The sequence below is a fragment of the Magnolia sinica genome, chromosome 2, assembly GCF_029962835.1.
Source record: "Magnolia sinica isolate HGM2019 chromosome 2, MsV1, whole genome shotgun sequence".
NCBI lineage: Eukaryota > Viridiplantae > Streptophyta > Magnoliopsida > Magnoliales > Magnoliaceae > Magnolia > Magnolia sinica.
This window is the reverse complement of record NC_080574.1, coordinates 115,190,568-115,199,560: the sequence shown is the minus strand read 5'-3', so window position 1 is coordinate 115,199,560 and position 8,993 is coordinate 115,190,568.

Sequence of the window (8,993 nt, the reverse complement as noted above, 5' to 3'; positions counted from 1 at the left end):
GACACTATATTCGTGCTGTCAGCCTACATTAATTGGTGACGAGCCCTTTGTAGTGACCTCGAGCATACCTGGATATCGCATTGAGGTGACGAGCCTTAGTGTAGTAACGAAGGTATAATGGGCATGCATTGATTGGTGACGAGCCCTTTACAATGACCTAAAACCATATGATCGTATGAGATGTCTAGGACTGACGACCCTAGAATAGATCACTGTTTGGATGGTGATATAAGGAAGGTACCTTAGCTTCCCAATCCTGCTGTATGAAAAGGACTAATAACCACTTGGTAATCATGTTCATGCACTGCATTTACATGTGCTTTATAGACGTGGCGCACTTTGAGGCGATGTCATGCGTAACGTAAGATGAAGACGCTGAGGGTGTACGCGTGAGGGGATGCATCATTCTGCATACATCCTTGCATTAACAAGAGTACTTAGGACATGTTTAATTGTTCTGCTTTATCATTACTGCTTGATTAAACTGATAACATGTTAACCTGTGCTTTATTATTCCACTAAGTTGATCACTCACTCCCACGTTCTAGGGCGGTGTTAAACACCCACCAGACTCTGTCTTAGTTGCTGATGTTGCAGATGTTGATGCGACTTCTGAGGCAGAGCGGGAGATTGATGATGATGAGGCTGCTTTCTCTTTTATGCAGTTTTCAGACGGGTTCTAGTGAGCCTCGTTCTGATGCGCGGGATGCTGGGATTTCTTTTGGGAATTAAATGATGTAATTTGATACTTGTAATTTTGATAGCAACACTTACATTACAACCTGGTATGTGTATGTATTTTGGGGATTCGCACATGTACACACATATAGTTCTTAAGTCTTCCGCTTGCTTTCTTCACTTATCCCTGAATTATATCTGCACTTTGGCTTAATCTATTCCATGTTTTATGCACTAATACAGTCAACATACATCCATCATTAAATATGTTGCATAAGTGATGTTTTGAAACTCGAGAGCTGAGTTATGCTCGACCCCCGAATTTCAGGGCGTTACAATATGGCAGCTTGATTTTTTAGCCTTATGCCTAACATGGGATTACACATCTAATGGTTAGAAAGGATTTTACATACACATCACGGCGAGCTTGGTTGTGCATCCCATAAAAAAATAAATAAAATAAAATAACACGGAAAAGTTAAAATCTCTTCAAAATGATGTCATGAAGGTTCTGCAAAAATTTGGTGGGGCCCACTGTAATGTGTACATGAAATCCACTCAGACAAATTAGATGTGTAATCAGGCCCACAGACAAAAAATAAGGCAAACTTGTGATTCGAATGGGCCACACTAGAGGAAACAATTCGGAGAGAGACGTCCACCATTGATTTTTTACAGGGCCCACCGTGATGATTATGTGAAATCCACTTGAACCATTAGATGCCATAAAAACATTTAAGCTTGGAGCACAAAAGTCAGGACAAATTGTGATTTAGATGGGCCACACCGAGGGTAATAATTTGGAGGATGTGCATCGCCTTGTATACTTTTTCCAATTGTATGGTCCACCTGAATCACGGATGAGGCTGGTTTTTTTTATACTAATACCTAAAATTAGGTCACACAACCGGCGGTCAAATTAGATTTCAAGCAGCCCATAGAGTAGGAAATAACTGAGATCGAATACGGAGCATAGAATCACCAATTGCCACTAACCCAAGTTTCAAATCAGCCCAAGTTTTTTATATGTTCACCCAAAGTGAGGGGCTGCATCTAATGAACAAAGTAGATGCCAAACAAATGATATAGTGAGCCCTAAATAGATTGGATGTTGTGCTTTTTATAAAATCATCATAATCCACCATATAGCTGATAAACACATTATATACAATCTAAAATCATTATAATCCACTATTTTTTCATTTTTAAATCAAATAAAATATAATACAATTTGAGTTTCTAATGCAAGGTAAATGAACCATTAGTATCATTTCTAGGTGTTAGTTTAACAAATAACTATGGCTCATAGGTCAATAGTCAAATACACTTGTGAAAGGAGGAGGTAAAGTAAAACTTAATCATTACATTTTTTACCTTACAAACCATTAGTTTTTAGGTGATTTCAAGGTGAAACAAACAATGTAACAAAATCATTGTTTAGTCAAACAAGTCCTAAATATAAAGCATCCAACAATGAGAATGCTCAAGTAATTATAATTTGGTAATTTTTACAAATTAAGTCAATTCAATCTAAACAATACACTCAAATACAACCGTAAAAACAAGTGATTTCACCTTATGAACAGTAAAATTAGATTGTTAACATTTTACAATCAGAGCATCAAGATCCCCAAGAATATGTCTCATCCTAGCCAAATATTCTACGGAAAGAAAAACTAAAATGAATGAAAATCCATGAACACAAAATTTCAACATAAACAATAGAAAGATGAAATCATATGCATGTCCCCAATTACCTTGAGCAGGAGGCAACTTGAATCTGATTTATTAGTTGTCACTGGATCCTGACCATCATCGTTGGCCTCACCGAATTCAGCTGCCCCAAGTCCCAGATCCCCCAAATGCTCCCCCTTGAACTATTGTGCGAGCCCCACCAAGGGTCACTGCATAGGGCATCAATCCCACCAAAATCAAGCTAATATTTGTGTTTTCCCTTTATCCGGGTTTGTTTGACCTTATGAACATGTTGGATTGGCAACATTATCCCCAATGCTTTGTAACTTGTTATTAAGACGTATACTAGCATTGTAACTAGTTCATAATGAGGGTTTCAATTTATTTTTTTATTTATTTTTTATTTTTGACTGAACTCTCCGTAAGAAATGAGAGAGCTACCTACATACTTATTGCCGTTATAAGATCATGTCATTGTACTCCATGTCTTTTTCTCAATTGACAACATGAAACTACGTTCGAGTCTGAATTGTTCTACGGTCTTGAAAACTACAAGATCGATGAAAGCCAGCATACAAGCTCAAATGATGTAGTGGTTGAGAGTCAAAGATGTAATTTTTTCAGACTTTCCTCTCGGGAATTTTTGGTAGTCGATTCAAAACTAATTACAAATCTAGTAACCGACTTCAAATCATTAGACGAAAACCCAAGAGGCTCGTCTGGAGAAACTCCATCATCAACTCCCTCTACACCATTTGAGCTCATATGTAAGCTCTCATTGATCTTGCAGTTTTCAAGACAAGAGAACCATTCAAAGTTGAAAGCATTTTTTTCTTGTCGCCTAAGGAAAAGAGATGAACTATAATGACCAGATCTTAATGATAAGATCAGGTCACTGTAGTTTGTCTTTCTCTTTTACCAAACGTCACTCCATAATTTTCAGATGCCGATTCAAAGCCGATTATGGTTGATAGCGTGGTGGATCCGCAATGGAGGACTTTGATTATCTTCCATACGATAAGTAGTATTATCATCTATTCCATCAACGAGATGATCCATGTTATCCGCCGTAAATAGACCATCGATATTAACTATACCCGACTTCTAATCAATAGCCCGAATCTCGAAGTCACGTCTTATAAAAGAGAAAGCAAAAAATCTAAACATACCTAATCAACATTTGCAAAAAAAAAAAAAAAAAAAATCATCCACGAAAAAATGAACAAAACCATTCAGATTCAAACATGCAATCCCAATTCACAATGTCAAAAAAATTTATATATATATATATATATATATATATATATATATATATATATCTCCAACCATTAAGTATAAAAAATTTAAAGATAAGTTAAAAAATTATCATTTTCCAATCACATGAATCACATTCAGAGGCCACCTAGTAACAGATCCAATATCAACAACTGCAAAGATCATTCCCTCAGGTAGATCCCTATCTTGCAACTCTGGACTACAGTCAAAAATCTCCTCAATGCGGATGTGAGCGTAAGTTGGATCAGGGGCTTCTCTCCCAACCAGATATCCCATAGCAAAAGTCTTAGTCATACGAAAGTTCTTCAACAAGCACCTATTGCCAATCTGTAGTTGGGGGGAGGGAATGGATGTTGGTTATTTGCCTGCTCGCCTTTCGGGAATAGACTCTTTGGTTCTATTTTGAGAAGACTTCATGGTTGGCATAACAAAAGACCCCATGGACAACTACTTCATTGATGCCATCTCCTCAGGCATCATTTGCACTTATTGATTCAAATGCAAGAACTGATTCTTCTTCATCACTAGTTCACCCCAGAGAGGAGTTGTATGACGCAATATACTTAATGTGCTCCCCCTCCCAAACCCCTAACTTGTCCCTTGGCACCTTTCCCTAAGACCATTGCAATGATATCATGCTCTAAATCCGGTTGTCCAAACGCGGGATCAGCCACAATGATGTTTCTTATTTGTGCATGAAAAAATCATTAAAAATATAAAGAATTGGATAAATATGCAAGGATTTCACTGAAACGAATTTATGACCACCCACAATCACATTGTTCCCCTCAGGTGTCAAAGCTTGACCGTCTGACCTCGTATGGTTGTTGATGTATAGTTCGGTCCTAATGACTACCATTCATCTTGCACTTTTTCTGCATAATAAAAAGCAAACATATAAGCCCTAATTTACAATCAAGTGTATATTAGTAATTAATAACTATTGTGTCTTAAAATTTTACCAACTCTTCAACTCTGATCGCCACACCCTTCTTTCCCATGGTGTGTGGGGAGTTCATCATGTACAAAGGTCCTTGAACTTCGCACTCATATCCTGGGACTCTGGCATCGATTTCATGTCGACAAACTTCTTACAATCCTCTTGCATCACTCACTTATTTCATTTATTCTCTTTCTGCTCTGCGTTAGTATTACTGGATTCCTAGTAATCCTTGCCTAATCTAAATTTCTAGTCTTTTCAAGCTTTACCAACTTTCATTAACACAAATTCTCGGTGTTCCTCTTACACATCATAGTGGGACTAATAAAATACGAGGAATAAGGCAAATTAAACACATTTCACATTTGTTAAATAAAAAGTGATTCTTTGATTCAAAACAAATACTTTAAAGACCCTAATAGAGTGTTTTAATGTTACCTGAATAAGACACCAAATTAAATCAAATGCGCAATCAAAAACTTTTTTCTATGATGGGTACAATGGAGAGATATTGCCCATTGTGTGCCGACTAATTTGCATCGCAAACTCCAATGTATTCTCCCCAACTGGCTGCCCAAGCGAATTAAACTAATACAATGACGTGTCCCGTTAGATGAAGTGGTGTAAGAGGATGCGGGTCCGGATTGGGAAGAAGAGGCAGTAGGTGCCGACTTTGGAGTAGATGTCATAGGTATCATCGATGACACAGGAATGTCTTCCAATCCCGAATGGTAGAAGGGGATTTTTGTGAATCATCCTGAGACACGGTGTCTTTATACGTGTAGATTAATAGATTGTAATGTCTGAACACTGATGCGGAACTTAACCAATTGAGATTTTTCATGCACTGTAATGTCTTGTAGTGGAGCATGATCTATTAAATTGTAATGCATATTAGTATATCTACCTAACTAACTAAATCAGTCACCAATCCACGACCGGATAGATTGTAATGCTCTCATGTTTCCATTTAAATTAGAGCTAAAAGTTGGGCAGGTTCAACCTGACCGACCCGTGACCGACCGGACATTAGGTTGAGCTCAAGCAGGATGTATCGCATTCAGCCTTGGGCTTGGGCTATACGAACACCAACTTGATAAAACTTGGGTCAGGCTTGGGTTAAGGTCTCGGGTTGCCCAACCCGACCCAACCCAAACCCGATCAATCTATAAGCTAGTTATAAATTATAATTGAGTGTGGATTGTTTGTGTTGAAGGCACAGGAAATTCCAGTGTTGCTGGTTCTCATTAGTCCATGTCATTTCCAATGACTTAAGCTAATAAGATACGCTGGATTTCTCTCCCAAATAGATTGTGTTTTACACAACACGACTTTTAAAGTAGTTGTCCTATATTTTAGCTTATTTGTTTAAAAAAAAATGAAGTTATTTACAATAAATAATGCATATATAATTAATAAAATCATAGGTACAAAAAATAAGACATGTAATTTAAATATAATAGACTAAGGGCGTGTTTGGATCGCAAGCCCAAAATGTATTGCATTATTTTATTTTAAAATAATACATTAACGCCCGTTTGAATTGGAATTGATATCCGCCATACACGCGCTACCTGTGTACGTCGCCGAACCAGAAAATGAAGGCCACGCGTCTTTGTGCAGTTGTCTCTTCACATCGTGTAGTGCAACCCCTTCGTTGCATTGCACCGCCTTCGAAAAAAAAAAAGCTTTTTCTCTCTGGTGTTTCGAGAGACTATAGCGCACACAGAACCTCCAACAGCACAACCCCAAAAGTGTAGACATCGGATTTCTCCATCAACTACAACCCATTTCTCATCCAACAGGATGTTTGTGGCCTTGAAGTCGCGGTGGATGATGGTGTGTTTGGCCCTAGTATGGAGCTAATGCAGGCCATGGGCTGCACCAATGCAGATCTCGAGCCGCTGCTTCCATGGCAGCGGCGGCTTCTGGGTCTTGTAGAGGTGCTCGCGGAGGGTCCCATGGGCCATGTAATCATAGACCAGGATCATCTTACAATTCTCCTCACAATAGCCAATCAGGGAGACGAGGTGGCGATGGCGGAGCTTAGAGAGTATCTCGATCTCGGTTTGGAACTCATGGACACCCTGCTCGGAGAGTAGGTGATGGCAACCTTCATGGTGCCACCATCAATGTCACCCTTGTAGACCTTACCGAATCCACCTACCCCAAGGAGAAGAGCCTCATCGAAGTCGTTCGTCGCTGCTTTAATCTCAGCGAAGGAAAAGTGGCGGCAGAGGTTTGATGGTGTCGATTGATTGAACACTGTTTCCTATAACCTGGTCCACCTTAGATGTCGAATATACCTCATTTTGGGTATCATACCGTATATTGATGTGTATAAGTAGATGGACAGTTTGGATGAAACACATACATCATGGTAGGCCCCCAGAGCATCGAACACCATCCATTAGGTGGTGTCAGGTTTTAGTAGCCAATCCGTGGTCCATAGCAAGTATTGTACGTGGTATGTGTTATAGACACTTTCTCATTACAGAGTCTGATCCTTCAACAAATATTGAATTGGGTATATCCGCTGATTACATTTCCAAGGTCACTCCATACCAAACATTCTACTGATGAAGGATAAACCACATGGATACAGTGTACAATGTCCAGAGTATACGCATTGTACAGTATTACATCGCAATACAGTACTATACATGAATCCAAACACACCCTAATGTAATAACGAAAATATTAGTATGTGTCCATCCGACCAACCAGACCAAGCCTACTTGGGTTGGGCTTGGGTTGAGAATTCCCAACCCGAGGTTGGGTTAAGGTTGAGGTACAGGAACTTTGAGTTGGGCTAGGGTTAAGCACCAACCCGACCTTACCCGCCCGACTTTCAACCCTAATTTAAATGCCCATGCCAAAATTTCAGCAATATCTCCCCATGTCTCTCTAGATACGTTGATCTTGCATTTGAATTCCCCGTCAAGTATCCGCACAAAGTGTGGATTTTTTACACTGGAAATGAATGTAAGAAACATATCCAGAGAGAAAAAGAGAGATACGACACAAAATAAGCATATGCATTTAAATCATGAAATCGAGAGTATTCGAATCTATCCAACCTTGAACTGTCCAAATGGACAATTTGAGAATTTCTATGCCTCCGAAAGTACATTATATTTATGTCTAGCAGCATAGAAAATCTCAAATGAGCAACTGATTGGACTGTACTAAAAAAAAAAAAAAATCGTACACGAAGACAAGTACAATTCGTCATCCAAGCAATATTGGACTATAGTAAAACAAATAACCATTAATATCTACTACATACTAATAATATACAAATAATACTGGGGCATCATATCATAAGAATATCATGTCCCCTAGAAAATGAATCCTCCGGGATAACACACGCGGCATAATTAGCTTATCTTACATAACTTAAGATCTAAACGTCCTCCTTAGGACCCATTTGGATACCACCAAATAAGTGACACCTTTTAAAAATGTGTCAACACATGACCAAAGTGGATACATTTGTACATCGCCAAGCTTGCGAAAATGAAACATACACATTTATTAAAGTCCTTCAAATGGGTTAGTTTCAAGGTTGCTTTAGAGATTTTTTTCATTTTTAAAAAAAAAAATTTAGATGTGGACAGATCTAAAGTTCAATCATGCTGTCCAAAATGGACAAACCATTTTGTGTCACCCCATAAAGCCTCTAGGATAGATCTCAACTACACACCAGTTCTCACGAAAACTCGTGGACACTTTTTGATACGTGATATGAACGCAAAATCCGAACCGTCCATGTGATGTGGCACCCCATAGGCCTCTAGGGCCCAACTTTCAGCCTGATCCAAAACTCTGGTGTGCAATGGCAAAAGGAAATAGTTACCTCCCTTGATTTGACTCTCTTTACTATGGCCCACCAGAGTTTTGGATCAAGCTGAAAGTTAGGCCTTAAAGGTTTCATGGGGTGCCACATCACATGAATAGTTCGGATTTTGTGCCCATTACACATGCAAAGGTGCGCATGGGTGCTCACAAAGCTGCGTAGGTGAGCATAACTCTCTCTCTCTCTCTCTCTCTCTCTCTCTCTCTATACACACACACACACACACACAACACAATAGATGAAATATATACGTTTATCTTCCATGATGTCAGGCTTGATGGGTCTTACCACGATGTGTGAGGAACATTTATCCTATTAATCAGATGCAACCTTCAATGATGAGCTATGTACAAAAAAATAAGTTAATCTATGACTTAGGTGGGCCAGACCAAATGCAATAGTTGAGAGTGTGTGCCTGTCCATTAAAACCTTTCATATTGTATATAGGGCCCAGATGTGGTTTTGACATCTAGCCCATACATTGTGTGACCCACTTGGATGAGGGGTCACACCAAATTTTAGCCATTTCAAAACTTAAGTAGCCCC